At 45.4% G+C, this 12,246-nt stretch overlaps 1 long non-coding RNA gene across 1 annotated transcript; it reads left to right on the top strand.

Annotated features, from left to right (window-relative positions):
* Positions 1-743: 743 nt before the first annotated feature.
* LOC132221407 (uncharacterized) lies at positions 744-8,006 on the top strand. The gene is made up of 2 exons (XR_009449970.1): positions 744-883; positions 6,936-8,006. It is a non-coding gene; the product is annotated as an uncharacterized LOC132221407 (long non-coding RNA).
* Positions 8,007-12,246: the final 4,240 nt, after the last annotated feature.

The raw sequence follows: 12,246 nt of genomic DNA, 5'->3' as shown, positions 1-12,246 counted from the left end.
TGCCTGCAGGACCATCACGGGCCGGCGTTCCAAAGAACTCGGAATCTAACCTCAGAAAAAGCCTTAGAAGATGAGTCAGTCCTCAGCGCCATTCTCCTGGGGGCCTGGAGGAGAAAGTCACGCAGCACGTTAACCAGCAAAGCTAATAAAGGGCCCTGGAGACACGGCTCCCTCTCCGCACGCCCTGCGCTCAGCCGCTCCGCTGGCCTGCCCAACCCTGGCCTGCCCGACGCTGCCCCGGCAGCCAAATCCGTAATTGTTCCCAGGGAAACGCACGAGCATCAGGATTTAATTTCGACGCTACCCGCTCTCAACCAATCAGCAGGCTGTCCCTGATGCGGGGAGGGCGGGAAGCTCTATCCACTTCCTAAATTCTTGGGTGTGTTCCTGGATCTGTCTGCCACAGCAGGGCCCGGGAGGCATCCGCGTCCAGCCCCCCGCGGTCCCATCTGGAGCATCTGTAGGAACAGCCCTCTGTCGCAAGAAGCAATGGACAGGGAACTGCTCGAGGCCGAGGCTGACTGCGGAGGCCTCTGGTGAGGGGCGAGGCCTGCCTGGCAGCCCACCTGGCCTAGAGCTCTCAGGGCCATCCCACCTCCCCGAGCCAGCCAGCATCTCCTCAAAGGCCTTCCTTCTTCCTCCTCCCGAATGAACACCAGCAACCAAAAGCAGGAGGCTGGGTGAGATCTCACTTGGCTCAGTAACTCTCGGCCATCCAGTCCTGTTGCTCTGACGTGATCCAGCCCTTTCTGATTCGCTGAGCTGTGCTTGTAGGCTCTTAGCTGTGTGTGCAAGTCACCCCGCGTGTATAATAACGACAAGAGTGGCGATGTAGGCGTGTTTCCCGCTTTGTTGCACCTGATCCTCACACCAACCCTGTGAGGTGGGTATTCCTGTCCTCCCACAGTTTCCCCAGGAGAAACCTACCCAGGGCGAGTGCACGTGACTTGCCCAAGGTCCCTCAGCTAATCAGGAGCGGAGTCAGAATTCACCGTCTGACGTACGGCGAGGCAACACAACACACCCGTCTTCCTAATCACCTGGGTTGTGAGCTGGACTCCACCCTGACGTGTGTTCTATCGAGCCGTCAGGCATCCTGCCTCGGAGGCAGAGAGAGGGCTCTGGGTCCACAGATGAGGCTGGGCTCAGCCTCCGAGCCTTCCAGACCGCCCTGTCCATCCGCGCTCCTCCCTTCCATTTGCTGCAAGACAAGCGTGTCCAGGAGGCCAAGGTCACGGCCCCTAAGAGCTAAGTTAAATCCTAACTTCTAGCCACAGCCTTCGCCAGGAAGTTTCTTAGCTTTTTCAGTCTGAAGAGTTGGCCTGACCCTGGGTCAGGTGGTTCTTCGCTTGGCCCAATCAGTTCGTCTTGGGGGCGTTGCCCAGAGATTCGATTTCTGGCCCAAAGGCGACCTGGGCGAGATTACAGGACGATCACACTCGAGTTCAGCATCTCGCATGGTCCTCTGCTGTGCTGGCATTCACATTGAATAGTCACATGTTAAAAAACTCCCCACATTGTCTGTGTTAATGGTCTGCTGTGCTAGTATAAGAATGTTTGCTTAGAAATGTCTCTATTGTTTGGCACTTGGGCCGTTTCCAATTTCTCACGTTACTCCACAGAATAAAATAGATCACTTCCCATTTGCTTAATTTTTTATTTACTTCCTTGTAGATAAGTTTGCTAAAGTGGAATTAATAGTCCAGAAGCTATGAACATTTTTATAGCTTGTAATACACATAACCAGATTGTTTGTTTAAGGAATTACACCAACTCATATTATCACCAGCAATCTATTTTCCCACAATACTGTTAACAGGAGGTTTATCATTTTAATTTGTTTTTACTAGTTTAACAGTTTCTAGAAAGATATCTTTTTTCCCCCTTTCTTATTGAATTTATTGGGGTGACATTGGTTAGTAAAAGGGTTAAGGTGTGCAGTTCTATAACACACCATCTGCATATTGTATTGTGTTCACCTCTCCTAATCAAGTCTTCTTCCATCACCATTTATCCCCTCTTCTATCTCCCCCTGCCTTTCCTCCTGGTAATCACCATACTGTTGTCTGAGTTGTGTGTCTGGGGATTTTTTTTTTCTTAATCCCTTCATCTTTTTCTTTTTTAAGATTTTTAAATTAATTTTTAGAGGGAGAGGAAGGGAGAGAGAGAGAGAGAGAGAGAGAGAGAGAGAGAGAGAGAGAGAAACATCTATATGAGAGGGAAACATTGATCAGCTGCCTCCTGCATGCCCCTTACTAGGGAGTGAGCCTACAACTGGGGCATGTGCCCTGGCGGGGAATGGAACCTGCTACCTTTCTGTGCACAGGACAACACCCAACCCACTGAGCCACACCGGCCAGGGCTCCCTTCGCCTTTTCCGCCCAGCCCCATGACCTCCTGCCCTCTGACAGCTGTCAGGCTGTTCTCTATCTAGAATGACACCTTAACGTTGTTTAGATATGCTTTTCTTTATTGTTTTCAAGGCTGTCTCTTTTTCTATGTGATGTACTTTTGTTCTTTTGATTTGGGAATAAACTGTTCATCTCCTTTGGAATTGAGACATGAACTACATATTTGTATCAATTCTTTCCTATTTCAAAATAAACTTCGAGTAGTTCTATTTTTCACATAGCTTTTATTTTTATAGCCTTGTTTTATATGTATCTACCATAAATTTAGAATAATCTTTATATATTCCTAACTTGTCTTTAACAGTATTTTTCATTTCTTCAATATTTATCACCCCTTCAAACATGAGGTAGCCATGTTATTTTTCCCATTCTTAAGAGTACTGGTGTATATTTTACTCCAATCCATCTACAATTTATTCCATACTAGAGGCCCAGTGCACGAAATTCGTGCACAGGTAGGGTCCCTAGCTGCTGCCAGCTGCCAGCCAGGACCTTCCTTTGTTCCGCACTGCCTCCTGGTGGTCAGCACATGTCATAGCAAGCCGATCGAACTCCTGGTCTGTCAAACGCCTGAGGGGACACTTTGCATATTAGGCTTTTACATATATAGATGATGTGATGTATTAATCCGGAGTAATTAACACTCTTTCTATTAACCCATTGCCTGAACAGTTAGTTAGCAATGAAATCTCTCTGCATTGTATTGTTTCTTCTCTGTTGTAAATTAACTGTATAAAGTAGGAATTTCTTTTCTGTTTCATTCACACAGCAAATATTTATTGAGCATCTACTATGTGCCAGGCACTGTTCTAGGTGCTCAGGATACAACTGCGAACAAAACGAACATCCTATTGGAGGAGTCAGGGGAGAGAGAGAAATTTTAAGAATTGAGATAGATGGGTAAATAAATAACAAGTAAGGTAAGAAAGAATGATAGGAAGCCTGGCAGGAAGGTGAAAAGTTGACATTTTCAATGGAGTGTAAGGAAGTGACATTTGAGCAAAGACTTGAAGGAAGGGAGAGGACCAGCATGCAGATACCTGAGGGGGAGGGGCGCAGGGAGGGAAGGTTCCGGCGGAGAGAACAGTAATTGTCAAGGAATGCCAAGTTTCCTGAGGGCGAAAGGGCCTGGGGTATTCGGGCTGTGGTGCTGAGGAAGCCTGGAGGAACGCAGCGGAACCCACAGACCGGCAGGAGGCCGTGGTGGCCTCGGTCAGGGCAGTGGAGGTGAGGGGCTGAGCAGTGGTCGATTCTGGATCTATTTTTGACCTTAGGATGACTCCACATATTTGGGGCAGACCACTGGAGGGGTGGGCTTGCCATTGACTGAGACGCATCAGACTGTAGGAGGAACCGTTTGCAGTTTGGAATTGGTCCTGTTTTAAGCTTCCGATGCTTTACATACCAGAGGTAGGTGGTCCACGCTATCTGTTTCCTGCTTGTGGGCCTATAGTTTGATAAGTGCTTTTTTTGTGAGGCATTTGAAATCCTGTGAGAGAGTCCTTATTTTTCCTATTATTCTATAAAACTGGTATCAACTACTCAGCTTCTATAATTATTCCGCGAGGCTTTAACCTAGCGTTGCATTACAGCTGTTCACTTTGAAAGCCCGGTCACATTGATGAAGCTTTGTTTTCTCAGCAATGATCTGGTATCTCTCTCCGTTTGTTCACATCCTCCTTTAGTTTTCCTGCTACGGTTTAATAATACTCTTGGAATAGATCTCAGGGCTCAAAGAAAAATCCTCAAGTAAATTTATTGTTGGTTTGTGGTTATAAATGGAATCTCTCTCTATTTTTATTTTATGTTTTTATTAACATAACCCTATTTCACTGACAGAAATGCAATTATGCAATGTGGGTTTCTTTTGGCTACATCTCTGCTGAATTCATTTATCATTTCTAGTAATTTCGGGGCTGCTTTTCTTGGAACGTTCAGGTATATAATCATGTCAACTACCAAGAAGTAGTAATTTTTTAATTCCTATATTTATAGCTATTACCAGCATTTCCAATGCCATGTTGAAAAGAATGGTGCTGGGTGGGCCTTCTGGTCTTAACTTTGAAGGTGAGGAACTCTTACATCTCCAGTAAATGTGCTGTCGTCTTTCCAGAATGAGTACCTGGCTCTTCTCATCAAAAGATAAAAATCTCGCCTGGCCACCGTGGCTCAGTGGTTGAGCGACAACCTATGAACCAGGAGGTCATGGTTCGATTCCCAGTCAGGGCACGTGTCTGGGTTGCAGGCTCGATCCCCAGAGGGGAGCGTGTAGGAGGCAGCCGATCAATGATTCTCTCTCATCATTGTTTTTTATCTCTCTCTCCCTTTTCCTTCCTCTCTGAAATCAATGAAAACATATTTTTTAAAAATGTCTCAGCATTTTAAACAACTAAACTTGTGCTGGACTGGATAGACTACGTTGGGTGTGGGGAGCTGTTACCAGCGGTTTTCAGAAAGCCGCCTGGCTCCTGACAGGAATAGAGAATTTCACTGGTTTGCATCTCCCGGGCGGGCGCACACCAGATGTTTGCCTTAGCATACCATACATTCCCAAGGCATGCACCCCGGGCCCAAGGGGAGGGAGGGGGGGGCTCTCACCCCAGGCGCAGCTGCCTGCAGTCCCTCTGACCCCTTGCCAAGTGCACAGGCTCATCTGGTCAAAGACTTCTCTTGGATATCACAGGCCTTGGAACCAGATTCCGAATTCCTGTGCACGGTCTCCCGTTGTCGCAGGGGCCTTCTCTCCTCCGGCCAGATGGCCTCACCTGCACTCGGACCTCACAGTCCCCAGCGAGTTGCAGAGCATTTGGCAGGTGCTCGGGAAATACTGTTTCCTGAACGGAGGGGCTCACTGACCAGGAGTTGAGCAATGTCACCTCCTGGCAGCAGTATTATGTGGCATCGGTCTTGGGGGGGGGGGGGGGCTGAGGAGCCGGGTGACTTCTTTAAAACCTCTCCATGTGTACATACGTCTCCCCCACCGAGAGCCTGCTGCAAACACACCTAACCTGCCCGCGTGTCTCCCCACAGGACGGGTATGCCGCAGGCATAAGAACTGGCTTCTGGGGTGGGGGCGCGGGGAGCTTTTCCAGAGGGCATCTCTTTACTCAGCAAATATTTACCGTGCAGAGGGCGGGGGAAGGGCATTCCAGGGAGAGAGAGCAGTTTAAACAAAGCTAAAGAGGAAGGAAACCCAGAGATGTGTGCGGGTCTGTGAGTAGTGGAATTCAGGAGATAAAATCTGGAAGATAACAGGAAACCCATCAAGAAGTCGTTGGATTCTTGGCAAAGGAGTTCGGGCTTATTTCTGCGGGCAAGAGGGAGTCAAAGAAAGATTCTGAGCACGAGATAGACATCATCAAAACTGCTGGTTAGGAAAACTAATTTGACAGGCAGCGGTGCCTAGAATGGACGGAGACGAGGAATCGTGGCATAAAGCAGCCGGCAGTGACGGAGCGCTTAGCGCGCACCCAGCACCAGCCAAGCCCTTTAGACACGGTGTCTCACTCAATGAGGGTAAGAGATGGTGCGTTTCAGACTAAGTGCCCGGCACGTGGCCTTTTCCAGTCCTCACAGTCGCTCTGTGAGCCGAGTATTATTATTGCCTCAATTTCGCAAATGAGGCCTGAGGTTCACAGGGATGAAATATGAAATGCCCGAAGTCAGATGGCTATAAGTGGCAGAGCCAGGATTTGCCTTAGCATAATTTTCCTTGTGAGAATCTAGGTGAGAGTTGCTGGAGCCAGAACTCAGCAAAAGCACTGTGTTGGTCTGATTCCTAAGGGAGGGAGATGCTAGGAAGCAATTGCAAATGTCCTGACAATTGGTAATGAAAGGGCGAGAAACAGGAGAGGAGGGACAGAGAAAATGGATGTACCCCCGACTAATGGACACTTAATGGACATGACAGAGCAACAGACAGGCGGGCTGGGAGAGAGCCTGGTCCAAGATAGCTCGCGGGTTAGAGCATGGGCGGCCAACAGAAAGGGGGCATCGTAATGAAAAGCAAGAACACTGGATTGGGGAATAAAAACAAGCCCGGCTGGTGTGGCTCAGGGGTTGAGCCAGGACCTATGAACCAGGAGGTCACGGTTCGATTCCCAGTCAGGGCACATGCGTGGGTTGCAGGCTTGATCCCCAGTGTGGAGCGTGCAGGAGGCAGCCGATCGATGATCCTCTTTCATCACTGATGTTTCTGTCTCTCTTTCCCTTCCTCTCTGAGATCAATAGAAATATATTTAAAAAAAACAACAACATAGGAGGCAAAGTAAGTTAAAGGGATTCAAATATGTTTAATTTGATGTGTGGATGGCATTGTCAGGTAGAGCTATCTTGCAAGCATATGGGAAAATCATCTTATTCCTTGCACTCCGTTCCCCATTTATAATTTCTCATTTTTAAAAATTACTTTAACATTTTTTATTGGCGTAAAATATGCATAATATAAAATGTACCTTTTAACCATTTTTAAGAGTCTTACGGTTTTTCAATGATCATTGAGTTGACTTCTGGTCTCCCTTCCAGCGTATGTAAGGAGCGTGTAAATCATCACCGGATTCTAACAGCAAGTAAGAAGCTAAACAAACTGAAAATTCAACAACCCTCCCCAGATTCAGCAGGAAAGCGGAGGTCACAGGGCAAAGTGCTGCCCTGGACATCGGAGAAACACGCACAGACACAGAGTCACAACTCACCGGAGCACAGAGACCTCCATGGGAGCCAGCAGCAGCGGAGGGAAACCTGAACTCTAGTGGACAGGTTGCTGGGGCTCAGCGCGGGCGAGTCTGAGTTCCAGGGGATCCGAGTGCTTTTGCTGAGTTTTGGCTCCAGCAGCTCTCACCTGGATTCTCACAGGGAAAATGCCCTCAGGCTGCCAGCAGGGGGAGGCGGAAGTGGCCGTGTGAAATAGGCCAGACGGAGCGTGCTGCTCTTCACCAGGCCTGCGTTCAGGAGAAGCTGTCTTCCCAGAGCCTCTGCTGGGGTTCTAGCAGAGCTTCGTCCATCTGGGGAAGGGGAACAGCCAACTCCAGCCCACTCTAGCCATCTCGTCCCACCTACGGGAGAGACAACCGAGAAGCACTCGTGGAGGTCACAGCCCAGGGACACAGACTCGCTAGAAGACGGAGACCTGATCATAGGCCTGTGGAGCACTCCCCCTGCCCCCACGCCTCACCACCACCCCAGTAACGGCCTGCTTACCAGGGTTCCTTTCCCCCCATATACCATGTCTGGCTTTCACCAACAATAACAAAAGCTTACAAGGCATACCAAAGGCAAAAATTACGGTCTGAAGAGACAGAACCAGATTCATGTATGGCAGGAAATGTTGGAATTCTCAGGCCAGGAATTTAAAACAACTGTGATTAATATGCTAAGGGTGCTAATGAATAAAGTAAGACAACATGTAAGAACAGATGGGTAACATAAGCAAAGATATGGAAAGTCTAAGAAGGAATGTTTTAAATGCTACAGGTCAAATGCACAGTAACAGGCATGCTCTTGATGGCTTGATTAGTAGACTGGACATGGCTGAGGAAAAATCTCTGAGATTGAGACTATGTCAATAGAAACTTACAACATTAAAAATCAAAGAGAGCCCTAACCGGTTTGGCTCAGTGGATAGAGCATTGGCCTGCAGACTGAAAGGTTCTAGGTTCGATTCCGGTCAAGGGCATGTACCTTGGTTGCGGCACATCTCCAGTAGGGAGTGTGCAGGAGGCAGCTGATCGATGTTTCTCACTCATTGGTGTTTCTAACTCTCTATCCCTCTCTTCCTTTCTGTAAAAAAATCAATAAAATATATTTTTTTAAAAATCAAAGAGAAAAAAAGACTGGGGGTGGAGAGAAGAACAGAATACCCAAGAACTGTGCGACAACTTTAAAAGGGCTACATTTGCATAATGTATGGAATACCAAATGAAGAAAAAGAGAAAAGAACAGAAGAAATATTTGAAGCAGTCATGACTGAGAACTTCCCCCAAATCAATGTCAGATGCCAAATCAAACCACTGATCTAGGAAGCTCAGAGAACACCAAGGAAGGTAAATGCCCAAAAACCCACACCTAAGCATATCATATCCAAACTGCATAAAAATCAAAGACGCAAAAAATCTTGCAAGAAGCCAGAGGACAAAACATCCTGTCTATAGAGGATTAAAGGTAGGAATTAATTTGACTTCTCAGAAACCATGCAAGCAAGAAGACAGTGGAGTGAAATATTTGAAGTGTGGAGAGAAAAACCCACCTCGAGTTCTGTACCTTGTGAAATGATCCTTCAAAAGTGAAGAAGAAAAAAAGACTTTCTCAGACAAAGAAAAATTGAGGATATTTGTTGCAAGTAGATCTGACTTGCAAGAAATGTTAAAAGAAGTTCTTCAGAGCAAAGTCAAATCTACATTTTAAAAAAGGGAGAACATTGGAGAAGGAATAAGTAAAGGTAAAATTAAAACCTGTCTTCTTCGAATTGATCTAGTAGATAACAGTTTGTTCAAAAATAATAGCAACAATGTATTTGATTATGTATAAATATGTAATACATCCACCTATAATATATATACACACACATATGTTTATGTATAAGTGAAATGAATGGCAGTAAAAATACAACGACCAAGAGAGAGAAATTGGGAATATTTTGTTATTATCGGATACTTCCACTACTTCTTCAGTGTTCAGTGTTATTTGAAAGTGGACTTGGATTAGTTGTAAATGTGTATTGCAAATTCCAGGGAAACCACTATAAAAAGTTAAAAAAGTATCATTGATATGCTAAGAAAGGAGAAAAAAATGAAATCATATAAAACACTCAATTAAAATCACAACAGCCAGCCCTGGCCAGTGTGACTCAGTCAGTAGGAGCGTTGTCCCATACACTGAAAGGTCCCAGGTCTTCAGCTGCCTCCTGCACTCCCTACAGGGGATCAAACCCAAAACTAGGGCTTATGTCCTGACAGGGAATTGAGCCATCAACCATTCCATGCACTAGAGATGAGGCCCAACAAACTGAGCCACACTGGCCAGGGCCGAGTTCTTTATATATTCCTGACACAAATCCTTTGTTGAACATATGATTTGCCAATGTTTCTCCCAGCCTACACCTTATCTCTTCATTCTTCTTGTTTCCTTTACAACAAAAGTTTTTAACTTTGATGAAGTACAATGTATCCATATTTTTCTTTTATGGATCATGCTTTTTTGGTCAAATCTTAGAGCTCTTTGCCTAACCCAGATCATTAAGATTTTCTTCTCTATTTTTCTCTAAAAGTTTTGTAGTTTTATAAAATATATATTTTTATTGATTTCAGAGAGGGAGAGAGATAGAAACATCAATGATGAGAGAGAATCATTGATCGGCTGCCTCCTGCGTGACTCCTACTAGGGGTTGAGCCCACAACCTGGTCATGTGCCCTGACCGGGAATCAAACTGTGACTTGTGACCTCCTGGTTCATAGGTCGATGCTCAACCACTGAACCATGCGGGTTAGGCTGTAGTTTTTAATCCATGGTCTATTCTGAGTTAACTTTTGTATAAGATATGAGGTTTGATTTTTGCATATGAATACACAACAATTTGTTGGGGTAGGGGGAAATACTATCCCCTTCGGCAATGAATTGCCTTTGATAAATATCAATTGGCCATATTTGTGTGTGTCTATTTTTGTTTCACTGATCTATGTGTCTCTCCTGCTGCCAATACCACACCATTTTAATTACTGTAGCTAATTTTAGTAAGTCTTATAATCAGGCAGAGTGATTCTCCAACTTTGTGCTTCTTTTTCTTTTTGTGTGTGCCTCTTTTTCAAAAATTGTTTTCGCTATTCTAATTCCTTTGCCTTTCCGTATAAATTTTAGAATCAGTTTGTGTATTATCTACTAAAAATCTGTTAAAGTTTTTATTTGAATTGAGTTCAGTTTATCAGTTTGGAGAGAGTCAAGTCTATCCTCTATTGAGTTATGTAATCCATGAACATGGTATGTCTCCTTTTATTTAGGAGCGTTCTCTCATCAGTGTTCTGTGGTTTTGATTTCTTTCATCAATGTTTTGTGCTTTTCAACATAGAATTTCTATATATGTTTTAGGAGATTTATCCCTAAATCTTCATTTTTAAGCTATTGTAAATGATATCTTTTTTAAAATTCTGGTTTCCAATTTTTATTGCTAGGATATAGAAATATGATATATTTTTATGTGTTGGCCTTACATTCTGCCATCTTGCCAAACTCACTTATTGACTATAGGTGATTTTGTGTGTGTGTGTGTGTGTGTGTGTAAATGAATTGTTTGAGCTTCTCTGTGAATAGGGACAGTTTTATTTCCTCCTTTTTAATTCATATGCTGTTTTGTTTTGTTGTTTTGTTTTCAAAATCATCAATAGCCCTGGCCAGTGTGGCTCACTGGGTTGAGTGTTGTCTCATGCACCGAGAAGACACCTTTTGATTCATTTACGTTTTGCTCCTGAATCTAAAATACAGAGGGTAGTACTGTTGACTCCAGGGACAACCAACTTTTGTAATATCACTATCTTATCGCCAATTATTAAAACTAGTCTTCCCCGTTGACACACTTTCAGTGATTGCTGCAGTCAATATTTACATTTCCCTACAGCTGCACCGTCAACCTGATCTCTTTCTTCTTCTGTTTTGCAGCCACACCCTAGAACAAGACAAGATCTACCAACCAGGTGAGCTAAGGCTTCTGTGCACTTCAGAGCAACGTTAATCTCTAGGGTTGGGGCGTTCCTGCTTCCTTTTCCTCCAGAAAGCTGTAAAGGCAGCTGTCCCCCTAATCCGTGGTTTCGCTTTCCGTGGTTTCAGTTGGCTGCCGTCAACTGTGGTCCAAAAACACTAAGGACAATTCCAGAAATGAAGTTTTACATTGCGTGCTGTTCCGAGTAACGTGATGAAATCTCCCGCCCTCCGCCTCCGTCCTGCCGAGCGCGTGATTCATCCCTTTGTCCTGCGTGTCTGCGCCGTCTGTGCTGCCGGCCGTTAGTCACTCAGTAGCTGTCTCCACTATCAGATCGGCTGTCACAGTCTCGCTGCGCTTGTTCCCAAGTCACCCCTATTTTCCTTAATCATGGGCCCAACGGGTAGGAGTAGTGATGCTGGCTCGGAATGTGCCAAATTCAAAGTAGAACTGGGCCCTAGCCGGTTTGGCTCAGTGGATAGAGCGGCGGCAGGCAGACCAAAGGGTCCTGGGTTCAGTTCTGGTCAAGGGCACGTACCTTGGTTGCAGGCTCCTCCTCAGCCCAGCCCGGCCCCAGGTTGGGGCACATGCAAGAGGCAACCAACCGATGTGTCTCTCTCACATCAATGTTTCTCTCAGTCTTTCCCTCTCTCCCTAAAAATTAATGGAAAAATATCCTCGGGTGAGGATTCACAACAAATAAAATGAAAGTAGAATTGGAATATATCAAAGACAGACTGTAAAGTGCTTCCTTTACATGAAAAGGTAAGAATGTATAGGAAGAAGCATAGCATATATAGTATATATTGCTACTCTCCATGGTTTCAGGCATCCACTGGGGGTCTTGGAATGCACTCCCTGCGGATAAGGGGGGATGACTGTGGTTCAGACGGTAGCTGAATAGGCAGCCCATCTGAGATCCATGGGGAAGGCAGCCCAGGTCACTAGGGTGCAAGCAGACAAAGGGGGGGTTCCCACCAGGCAGGCCCCTCTCCGTCTGATGGGGGGAACTGATGAGAAGTCAGCGAGTCATTTCTTTTGTTTCATTTTTTAAAAATGATTTAAAAATGTTTCTAAGTATTCAGCTGAGGTATAAAGGGGTGTCTATGCAGCAGAATGGGAAATGAAATAATAAATGCAATCGAAGAG

This window comes from Myotis daubentonii, chromosome 18, assembly GCF_963259705.1.
Source record: "Myotis daubentonii chromosome 18, mMyoDau2.1, whole genome shotgun sequence".
Lineage (NCBI taxonomy): Eukaryota > Metazoa > Chordata > Mammalia > Chiroptera > Vespertilionidae > Myotis > Myotis daubentonii.
This window is presented reverse-complemented; position numbering and strand designations above follow the sequence as displayed.